Source organism: Papaver somniferum, unplaced genomic scaffold, assembly GCF_003573695.1.
Source record: "Papaver somniferum cultivar HN1 unplaced genomic scaffold, ASM357369v1 unplaced-scaffold_15, whole genome shotgun sequence".
NCBI lineage: Eukaryota > Viridiplantae > Streptophyta > Magnoliopsida > Ranunculales > Papaveraceae > Papaver > Papaver somniferum.
Window position 1 is genome coordinate 2,828,757 of NW_020624376.1, and position 11,057 is coordinate 2,839,813.

An 11,057-nucleotide genomic window follows, 5' to 3' on the forward strand; every position below is an offset into this window, starting at 1 on the left:
CCATTAGATGAACCATCTACTAGTATCTCCCATCTATTTGGATTTCGGTCAGTTAGTAAATCTTTGGGGTTCCCATGTTCTTAATCCACTTCCATCATGTCTTCCACATATTCATCTTCTTCTAATGGAAATTCCGCAAGAAATTCTGCGATAATTTGTGATTTTGGTGAAGATAAGATTTCATAACTAATTTCATAATTACCTAGTTGCGCATTCCATCTTTCAATTCGTCCTGACCTTTTTGAGTTCTTCATTGCTTGTTCAATTGGTACTTTTGTTAGTACTTTGATTTTATGAGTTTGGAAATATATGCGAAGCTTGAATGATGCATACACCAGTGCGAGAATCAACTTTTCAATTTTTGAATAATTTCTTTCTGCCGAATTGTACGTTTTTCTTATGTAATATATTGGTTTTTCAGCCCCTTCATCCGTTCGCAACAATACTGCACTTAACGCATGTGATGTTGATGTTAAATAAAGTAACAACTCTTCTTCTGGTTTCTCTTTTTGCATGATGGATAGATTCACCAAATAATTTTTAATGTTTTGCAATGCCCCATCACATTCTTCCGTCCATTCAAACTTGGTTCCCTTCTTTAAAATGTTGAAAAAATGCTTGCATTTATCAGAAGAACGTGAAATAAATCTTCCCAGCGAAGCTATTATCCCATTTAATTTTTGAACATCTTTCACAGTTGCAGGAAATGGCATATCTCTGATTGCTTGCACCTTTTCTGGATCAACTTCAATTCCTTGTTTATATACTATATAGTCTAAGAACTTTCCTGATGATATGCCAAAGACACATTTTTCTGGGTTAATTTTGATGTTGTACTTTGGCCATCTGTTTGAATATTTCTCGTAAATCATCAACATGATCCTTTGCCTCTTTACTTTTAATCAACATATCATCTACGTAAACCTCTAATGTCTTAGGTATCCATTTTTCAAATACTTTCTGTACCATTCTTTGATATGCCGCACCAGCATTCTTCAATCCAAACGATATTTTTGTATAGCAATATAAGGCTCCTGGTGCAAAGAAAGCGGTATGTTCTTGATCTTCTTCTGCCAAAGGTATTTGATTATAGCCTTTATACCCATCTAACATTGAAATTCTTTCGTTCCCTGAGGCCGACTCCACCATTTGAGGTATATCTGGTAAAGGAAAACTATCTTTAGGGCAGGCCTTATTTAGATCTGTAAAATCTATGCAAATCCGAATTCCATTGTTCTTTTTAGGCACCACTACCATATTTGCTATCCATTCTGGGTATTTCGTTTCTCTTATAATTCCTGCCTCCAACATCTTTTGTAATTCCTTTTCTATTTGAGGGTGGTAATCAGTTGCAATTTTCCTGATCCTTTGCTTAAATGGTTTGACGTTCTTCTTAATGTCCAATTTATGACATGCAACAGATGAATCTATCCCCGACATTTCTTCCATACTCCATGCGAATATATCATGAAATTCACGCAAGATATTTATCATTTTTTCTTCTTTTTCTTTATCCATTTTAGTTCCGATTTTTAAAATTTTTGGTTTTGCCTCTGAGCCGACATTTATCTCTTTTTTTGGTTCTATAGGTGTAAAGTTTGCTTTTGGTTCGCCCATTGGTGTTGGTTCTTTAATTTCCTTGGTATGTCCACCTTCCTTCACAGGCTCATCCCCTGGTATACCTTTTCCCTCCTTCGCTCTTATCATGTATATGCGAAATTCTTCCTCCTTTCTCTGTTGTTTTGCCTTTCTCCATCGATCTTTTCGTTTCTTTGGTCGTTCTTCATAATTTCGCACATCTATACGTTACAAGTACTCACAGCCTTTAGATCTCCTTTGATTTCGCCTATACCACTTGGAACTGGGAATCTAATACATTGATGTAAGGCTGACGCTACAAATTTTAATATATGTACCCATGGCCTTCCCAATAACATGTTATATGGTGACTCAATATCAATTACACACAATGTTATGTTTGTTTCGACTTCTCCCAATAATATTCGCATCACAATTTCTCATTTCGGTTTTGTGACTGCTTTATTGAAACCATGAACATTGTAAGTTGTTCGCGTCAGCTCTTCATCTTCATATCCCATTGCTTTGAACGTATGATAAACTAATACATCAACTGCACTCCCTGTATCTAACAAAGTTCTAGCAATCGTCCATTCTTCAGATTTCTTTTTCACCATCGGATTTGCTCTTCGTTCAGCTGTAACAGTGATTACTAATGGTTCTATTCGCTTTAATTTTTCTTCAGGAATTTCATCTGCTGCGAAAGAAATCTCCACTTTTTCCCATTCTTGGAATGGAGATTCTCTATCAACCGTTCCTACTTTATTTCCTTCATAATTTCTTTTGTGAATTCGTCCTGATATTGTTGCTTGAAAATCTTCATGTGATATTGATTCTCTAGTTATGGAATTGCATTGTATTTCTCTTCATCTTCTCCGAATAGGGATAATCTTACTGTCTTCATAACTTTTTATGATTCTTTCTTGACTTCTCCTCCAATACTCAGATCTGCTAACAGGATTTATCAACCACAACTGTTTCTAGCGCCAAAAATGTAGTTGTCATAAATCTGACAACCACATCCCACTATGTTCTAACTTCAACAACTAAATAATCATGATGAACGCTTCTTAAAATTATTACTTCAAGAGAATTACAATATTTGAGATGAGTATTACAACTACTTACTCGCTCTCGGATTCACTTTCTCTCTCCTAGTTTCTTGTCTAATCTCACATTAAAGAAGTTAACTTACAAGTGATGATTTCTCTCCTATTTATAGGGTTTCTTACATAGTGGATGACAGTTAAGAGTCCCATTATTTTCGGAACCACTATGCGATTCATTCTCTCATGTACATTTGCTCACTTTCGCACAAACTACTATCTCGCACAGATCTTCACACTTTACCCGTGATTCTGCTGACTTCATCTGATAAGTCAGTTCAGTCTTGTATGTGCGATGACCTTCGCGTACATTACAATCTATACTTCGCAATCTATACTTCGCATAGTTTACTACATGTGCGATATTTCACTCATACACAGTTTGTTTTTACTTGGAGCTGTGGTGTTGCGTTGGCTGCCGCTGATGCCATGAGATGTTGCGCGCAGGAGGTAATGAACTTCTAGGAATAGAATGACTCCATGGATTCTTCCCACGGTGACTTTTATTATGCCCGAACTGCTTTGGATACTAAAAATTGACCCTTTCAATTTTAGGTGGCTAGGTGGCATCAACATTGACCCAACAATCCAACATTAGCCTTGAGAATTATAGACCCGATGTTGTCACTTTCAATTGAAATGGTAGTAGGCTACCGACAACTGTAAAAGTAAAAAGAGGTTGAGCCGTAAGCAATCTGTTATCCTACTCTGTACTCCATTCCTCTATTTATTAATAAAAAATTGGAATCCGTGAATCTAAATTTAAATTAATATATAGACTTGGTTATCGCAAAAGACCTTGAAAAGTCAAGGATATAGCATCCACTTTTGCCTTCGAGTGCATACCTTTTTGGCGTGAAAAATATAATAAGTGCATAGAGCTCTATTACCTTTTAGATTAGTGGGTCATTTCTAGGAGACATCGCTCCTATGTCAGATTTTACTTCAAACATTGCACAAAGAAATCAATTGCACCCTAATCTGTTAAATTCAAATCAGTGATATAGTATCCGTAAATTGTGTTGTGCCAGCAAGACGTAGGTCATCTGTCAAAGCCGTAATAACTTGATTCAACATTGAGTCTTGTGAAACCTACATGATTACACTGAATCATAAAAATATTTGATGTTGGCGGAAACATATATACACCTAATTGTAATCTACAATGTATTCTGACCACTGACCAACAAACTACTTTGACAATGAATTCGAATCACAAAGAACTAGAATCTGACTAAGCACAGGGAACAAATTATGAACAATAACTTCTCTTTGGTTTTAATCTAAATTGTAGAAACTGGTTGGGATTCTCATTAGAACAACTGCTTCAATACACAATTGATTGATTCACCCATCTACAAACAAATGGAGATATCCTATAAACAAATTGTGACATCCTACAAACAAGTAAAATACTATGTCTGATTCAGTTTAATTATTATCAACTAAAGCTACAAAGTACACGAAATATTCGTAAAACATAATACAATGTACTGCAACATCTACAATTGCATATACAAATCTTCTTAATCACACTCAACAAACACAAAAACCATAAACCTAAAATCTACAATCACATATAAATCTAAAAGATATAGATATTCATAAACACCATGAGAAATTGTATCATTCAAATTCAAAATCAATAGTTTTTAACCTCCAATTTGTAAACTCAATATAAATTCTAATGGCGATCAACAAAAAAATTCATTTGTTGAGCCAGATGGATGGGAAAACGTGAGTTTGAACTATGGGAAAGCAGTGGGCGGGGGTGATCAAACGCGCGAGCGATCAAAAATCTCGGGCGGGCGACCAAGATCAGATTTAACCAAATTAGAAATGCATCGCTACGGGGGGCAAAGCCTAGCGCACACCAAATCAAAAATGTACCGCCATGAAAAAAATGCCCGGTGCATGGCACGGGCACAAATCTAGTTTGGGTAAATACGAAAGCCTAGCTACTTAAACGAGTATGAAGCCCTAAATTTTAGACAAAGCTCTGCTATCCTGGGTTAGCCTACTGGTGGTTGTCAATTGAATATGATAATAATAATGTCAAACCCCATAACTCACTTCAGGATCTTGCCGGCCTCTTCCTTAAAACACCCAAATTCCATCTTTGAAAAATCCATATGGTCAAATCAAATACACAAGAACTGGATTGACAAAATTAATGGAGAATGTTCAAGACGTTAATGAAGAGATACAAAATTCTTCATTAAGGTATGGTTCTATTGTGATTATATTGTATCTAAACGAATCCCAAAAGGATTTCTTAGATTAATTTTTCTCTTACCAAATTTCTATGTCTTCACAATTCTTCCTCTCTCTCTTAATTATCTTCATCGCGGTGCCACTACATCTTTTTATCTCACTTGGCTTGGAAATTTCTAACTCCTACTTTTCTCTTTCAATATGGGTCCTCTATCCGATTCATGTGCGGTCGCACCTTCCGCACACCCTCAGGACAAGGCCGATCCATCAAAATCACCTCTCCATTTTATCTGTTTAGCTTGTCTACCAATCAAACTCGAACCCAACACTTCAACACCACCAAAAATTAAAAAACACTCGCATGTGATATTTAAGGTCTTGATTTTCTCACTTTATGATCAAAATTTATGATTATAGGGAGTATTTAAATCCAAAGTTAATTTTAGGGATATGCAACTTTTGGTATCCAACAAATGTCCAACACCAAGCTTTGGTACCCAACATTTCAAATATTAAGGGTTGGTACCTTGACCGGTCAAAGACTAGTAACTCTAACCATTGACATAATGAACTGTTAAACAAATATAAAAATTATTATCTAAAAAAAAATCTTTAACCAGCGTGTAGTTCGTAGTTCAGCGTTAATGAATTCATTACACATCTTTTACACCTTCTCTACCAAGATTTTCTCCTTTCCTCCCGATTACGGCAGATGCAAAGCTTTTCCAACCCATGACGAAAGCGCCGTTACAAGCACCACCAGCAGGTACATCACCACTCATGCCAAAGGATAATACAAGCACCATGATCGGATACAAACGTGAAAATTGAATTCCCGAAGATATTCATAGTTTCCTCATATCACAAGGACTGTAAAATTGAGTTTAACTTAAATGAAATCCTCGAAAAAAATCAGAAAGACCAAATCATTCCACTACCATCACCACCACCATTAACATCCACCACAATCAGCAACCCTTCAACGCTACCACCACCGATACAACAATCACGAAACCAGTTAAACCCCATCTAAATTTTACTAATCATACCTAATTTCAAATCCCAATTGACGAATTAACAATCAAGCCCCCTTTCCAACTCAAATCAACTACTAAATTAACAATACAAACTCTTCAAAACTAATTTACTCCTCCATTAAACCTTGAGAAGATCCAACAAATCAAAAAATATATAATCAAAACCTTAAAAAAAACACTACCGATAATAAATCAAAATCAATATACCTGCATGCAAATTAGACAAAAGTAATAATTTCCTGAAACTTACCTTTTCCCCATTCTAGTATTAGAATAATCCAGTTAGTCAGGTCATATGACTAACTGCTTCACCGACTATTTGTTGTACATAAACTCAGTCTACCTATTTTCTAGCAGTATTAGTTTTAGTGTTCCGGTTCCCATGTTCTCACCTATTCCTTTGTTGTATTTGTTACTCGATTCTTATCTTTGTAACCTACTGTGATTGTAACCGTGTATATATACACTCATCGATGAATCAATTCTCTATACAGTTGTGAGAGAAAAACAACCTTGTCTCCATAATTCTTTATGGTATCAGAGCCAGGTTAGAATTTTTTTTCTGAAACCTAATCATCATGACTCTAGAAGGCACCCAATCAAACCAATTCTCTTCAGTCATTCCTCCATTAACTTCTGAAACATATTATGTTTTATCACCATCAAGTCCATACTATATTCATCCCTCCGATAATCCGACCTCAGTCATCTTCACCCCTCTCCTCACAAGTGACAACTACTGCACTTGGGGTAGAGGCATGACCAAGGCTTTAAGTGCGAAAGGGAAGACTGGTTATATTGATGGTACTGTCAAAAACCCAACCTCCACAGTTGATTTCCCACACTGGACTCGCTGTGATGATTTGGTCGACAGCTGAATTTCCAATTCAGTAGATCCGTCGATTAGATCCAGCATCATGAACTTTCCGTATGCCAGAGAGCAATGGCTAGAGATCAAATCCCGGTTTTATCACCATAATGCATCGAAGCTGTATGCGATTAAGCAATCAATTGCCACTTTGAAACAAGAAAACCTGAATGTGACGATGTACTACACTCAACTGAAGACTCTTTGGGATCAGCTTGATACTTTCCGACCCATCGATCCTTGTATTTGCAGAGCAGGTAAGAATAATGTCGATCATCATAATCAAGATAGGTCAATGGAATTTTTGCAGGGTTTGCATGAAAGGTTTTCTTCTCTGCGAAGTCAGATCCTCCTAATGGAACCCATGCCATCTCCTGCTAAGATCTACAACCATGTTAGGAAGGAGGAACAACATGGAATCAATTCCTCTTCTATTCCTGCAATTGAATCAACAGCTTTATATGCTTCTCGTAGTGATTCTCGTAATCAAAGGTTCTCGTCTACACAAACTGGAAGCAGAAGCAACACCAATTCTGGAAAAAACAAAAGACAGTGGCCATTTTGTGACCATTACAACAAGCACGGGTCATACAAGGGCCACGTGCTGCAAACTGAACGGGTATCCAGAGAACTTACCAAAGCCCAGAGATTTTGATTCCTTTACTGCTGCTACCATCCCTGCAACAGCTCATGTGCCTGCCGTTGCTGCACCAGCTATAAGTGCGGCACAATATGCATGTTTAATGTCGTTGCTTGATACAGCCAATGAAGGTACAACCATTCTCCCATCTGCCAATTTTGCAGGTACTATTTTATCTTGTTCAAACCATGTATGGATAGTAGATAATGGTGCTACTCATCACATATGTTCATCTCTTTCTTTTTTTACTACTTATACTTTGGTTACCAAACCAATTAGTGTTCAATTGCCGGTTGGATCACTTACCTCCGTGATACACATTGGCAATATTGATTTGTCTGCAACTCTGAAATTACTAGATGTATTTCATATTCCGAGTTTTAAATTCAATTTAATCTCTGTCAGCCAATTGACTAGTTCAACCAATTGTTGTATCAAATTCTCAAAAGATTGTTGCATCTTTCAGGACCAATCATGATCACGGATATTGGTTGGAGTAAACGCATCGTTGGTCTATATCATTTCATATTTCGTCCATTTGCTTTATCATTTTCTGCAAATAAGCCTGTGGATACATGGCATCACCGTCTCGGCCATCCTAGTGTGGATTGTTTTCGTTTTTTAGCTTCCAAATTTTCTTATATAATCTTGCAATTTATTCATTCATGTGATGTATGCCCTATGGCAAAACAAACAAGTTTGAAATTTAATAAAAGTCAGTCTTTATCTTCATGGCCTTTTCAATTGATTCATGCTGACATATGGGGTCCTTTTGCAACCCCATCGTTTAAGGGTGCAAAATATTTTCTGACTATTGTGGATGATTATACTAGGTGCACTTGGGTTTATCTCATGAAAACCAAATCAGAAACATTAAAATTTCTTAAGTATTTTTTTGCTTTTGTTATCACTCAATTTGGTCATTCTATTACCAACATATCTTCTGGTATCAATCACTTTCTCCTTCCCCAATTACAGACTTTCCGCTCTGATAATGAGTCTGAATTTAAGTCAAAAGAACTACAAGCTTGGTTTCATCAAAACAGTGTTTTACGCCAAACCAGCTGTGTTTACACACCACAACAGAATGGTGTTGTCGAACGTAAACATAGATGTCTTCTTAATGTCGCACTCTCATTAGGATTTCAATCCAATTTGCCACTTCGCTTTTGGGGTGAATGTATTCTTACTGCTGCATATTTAATCAACTTAATGCCAACTCCAGTTCTTGATCATAATACTCCGCATGAACTGTTGTTGCATAAATCACCAGATTATATGTCTCTAAGTGTTTGGTTGCTTATGCTTTGGCAAAAATACGAAAGTCTCTCATAAATTCGATCACAGGGCCAAACCAGGCATCTTCATTGGCTATCCTCACGGCCAGAAAGGGTACAAAATTTATGACCTGAAATCCAAGAGTATTTATGTATCACGGGATGTTGCTTTTCATGAAAATCAATTTCCTTTTCATGACATCCAAACCCCTTCTCCCATACCATCACTCGTACATCATCCAGAATTCACTGATTATGATTCTATTTTTGGTTCACAATCATATTTTACTTTGCAGAAGTCTCCCAACTCACAGCATGATACTACTGTATCTATCCCTGAAGGGAATTCTGATTTCGCTGCTATTTCAGGTAACCCTGAATTGTTATCTCCTAATTATTCTAACACCGATCCTTCTTCAGTTTATTTCTCCTGCTGATCATGTACAACAACCATCATCATTGCCTATCAGCAATTCTAGCAATTCTGCTTCACGGAACGTTCCAGTGGTGCATTCCCCAGTTGGTTCTGTAACCCCTATTATAGATTTCACCTCTGCACTCGCACCTGCAACTGCACTTGTACCTGTACCTGCACTTGTACCTGTACCTGCACCTACAATTTATCCCATTGAATCAGCGCTTGTACAATCTGTCCCTACAGTTTCCGCTGATTCTCATCCTTCTAGGATTCGAAATCCACCATCTTACTTAAAAGACTACCATTGTTTTGCTACTGAATGTAAATCCAGTTCAGCTCACCCTATGACTAATTATTTGTCATTCGATAGTTTTTCACTATCTCATAAAGCTTTTCTTGCCGGGGTCATCTTATCTAAGGAACCCAAATCTTATTCACAAGCTACTCAATTCCCTAAATGGCGTGTAGCCATGGCAAAAGAGATAATGGCTCTCGAAGCTAATGATACTTGGATTGCTGTTGATTTTCCACCAGGGAAAACTACTATTGGATGCAAATGGGTATTTAAAATCAAATTTAATTCTGATGGCACTGTGGAACGCTACAAAGCTCGGCTCGTGGCAAAGGGATACACTCAACAGGAAGGCATAAACTATTACGACACTTTTGCACCGGTAGCCAAACTGGTGACTGTTCGAGTTTTGCTGTCTATTGCTGCAATTAAAGATTGGTCCATCAATTAGATGTCAATAATGCATTTCTTCAGGGCGATCTAGATGAAGAAATATACACGAAAATTCCTCCAGGACTGGCACGAAAAGGTGAGCTTAAAGTTTTTAAACTTAAGAAATCCATTTATGGTCTTAAGAAAGACTCTCGTCAATGGTTTGCTAAACTTTCCTCTGTTTTAATAACGGAGGATTTCATAAATCTCTATGTGATAATTCACTCTTCACATATCATCAAGGAACAACATCTATTTTTATTCTTGTCTATATTGATGATATCATCATTACTGGCACAGATGATGATTTTATTAACTCCCTTAAAGCACACATTGCTTCTCATTTTTCGATTAAAGATCTTGGTTGTCTTCAATATTTCTTAAGCATTGAAGTTTCACGATCATCTAAAGGTATTTTTTTGTGTCAACGAAAATATACTCTTGACATTCTTAAGGATTCTGGACTCACAGGTGCTCGTGTTTCATCTATTCCGATGGATACACATCTTAAATTACTACCCATCGATGGTAAGCCTTTATCTGATTCAAGCTCTTATCGCCGTCTAATTGGCCGTCTCTTATATCTTACTGTCACTCGACCAGATATTACGTATGCCGTAAATTATTTGAGTCAATTCATGCAACATCCGCATACTACTCATCTTGATGCTGCATATCGCGTCCTGCGCTATCTTAAAGGTACCATTGGACATGGAATTTTTTTGTCTTCATCTAGTAATCTTTCTCTACATGGATACACAGATTCTGACTGGCAGGATGTCCTATCACTAGGCGTTCTACTACAGGGTATCTAGTCACAATAGGATCCAGTCTTATTTCTTGGAAATCAAAGAAGCAACCAGCAGTTGCTCGTTCTTCAGCTGAAGCTGAGTATCGTGCATTTGCAAACTTAACAGCTGAGCTTTAATGGTTACGATATCTTTTTACTGACATGCACATTCCATGTCCTCTTCCTATCACTATTTCATGTGATAGTCAAGCACCAATTCATATTGCTCAGAATCCTGTATTTCACGAACGAACTAAATATATTGAAATTGATTGTTATTTTGTTTGTGAGAAATTGATCAGTGGCTTGATTTTACCAAAGTATCTTCCATCTTCTGATCAGCTTGTAGATTTTTTCACAAAGCCTTTAGGAGATCCTAAATTTGGTCGTTTGGTTCGCAAGTTG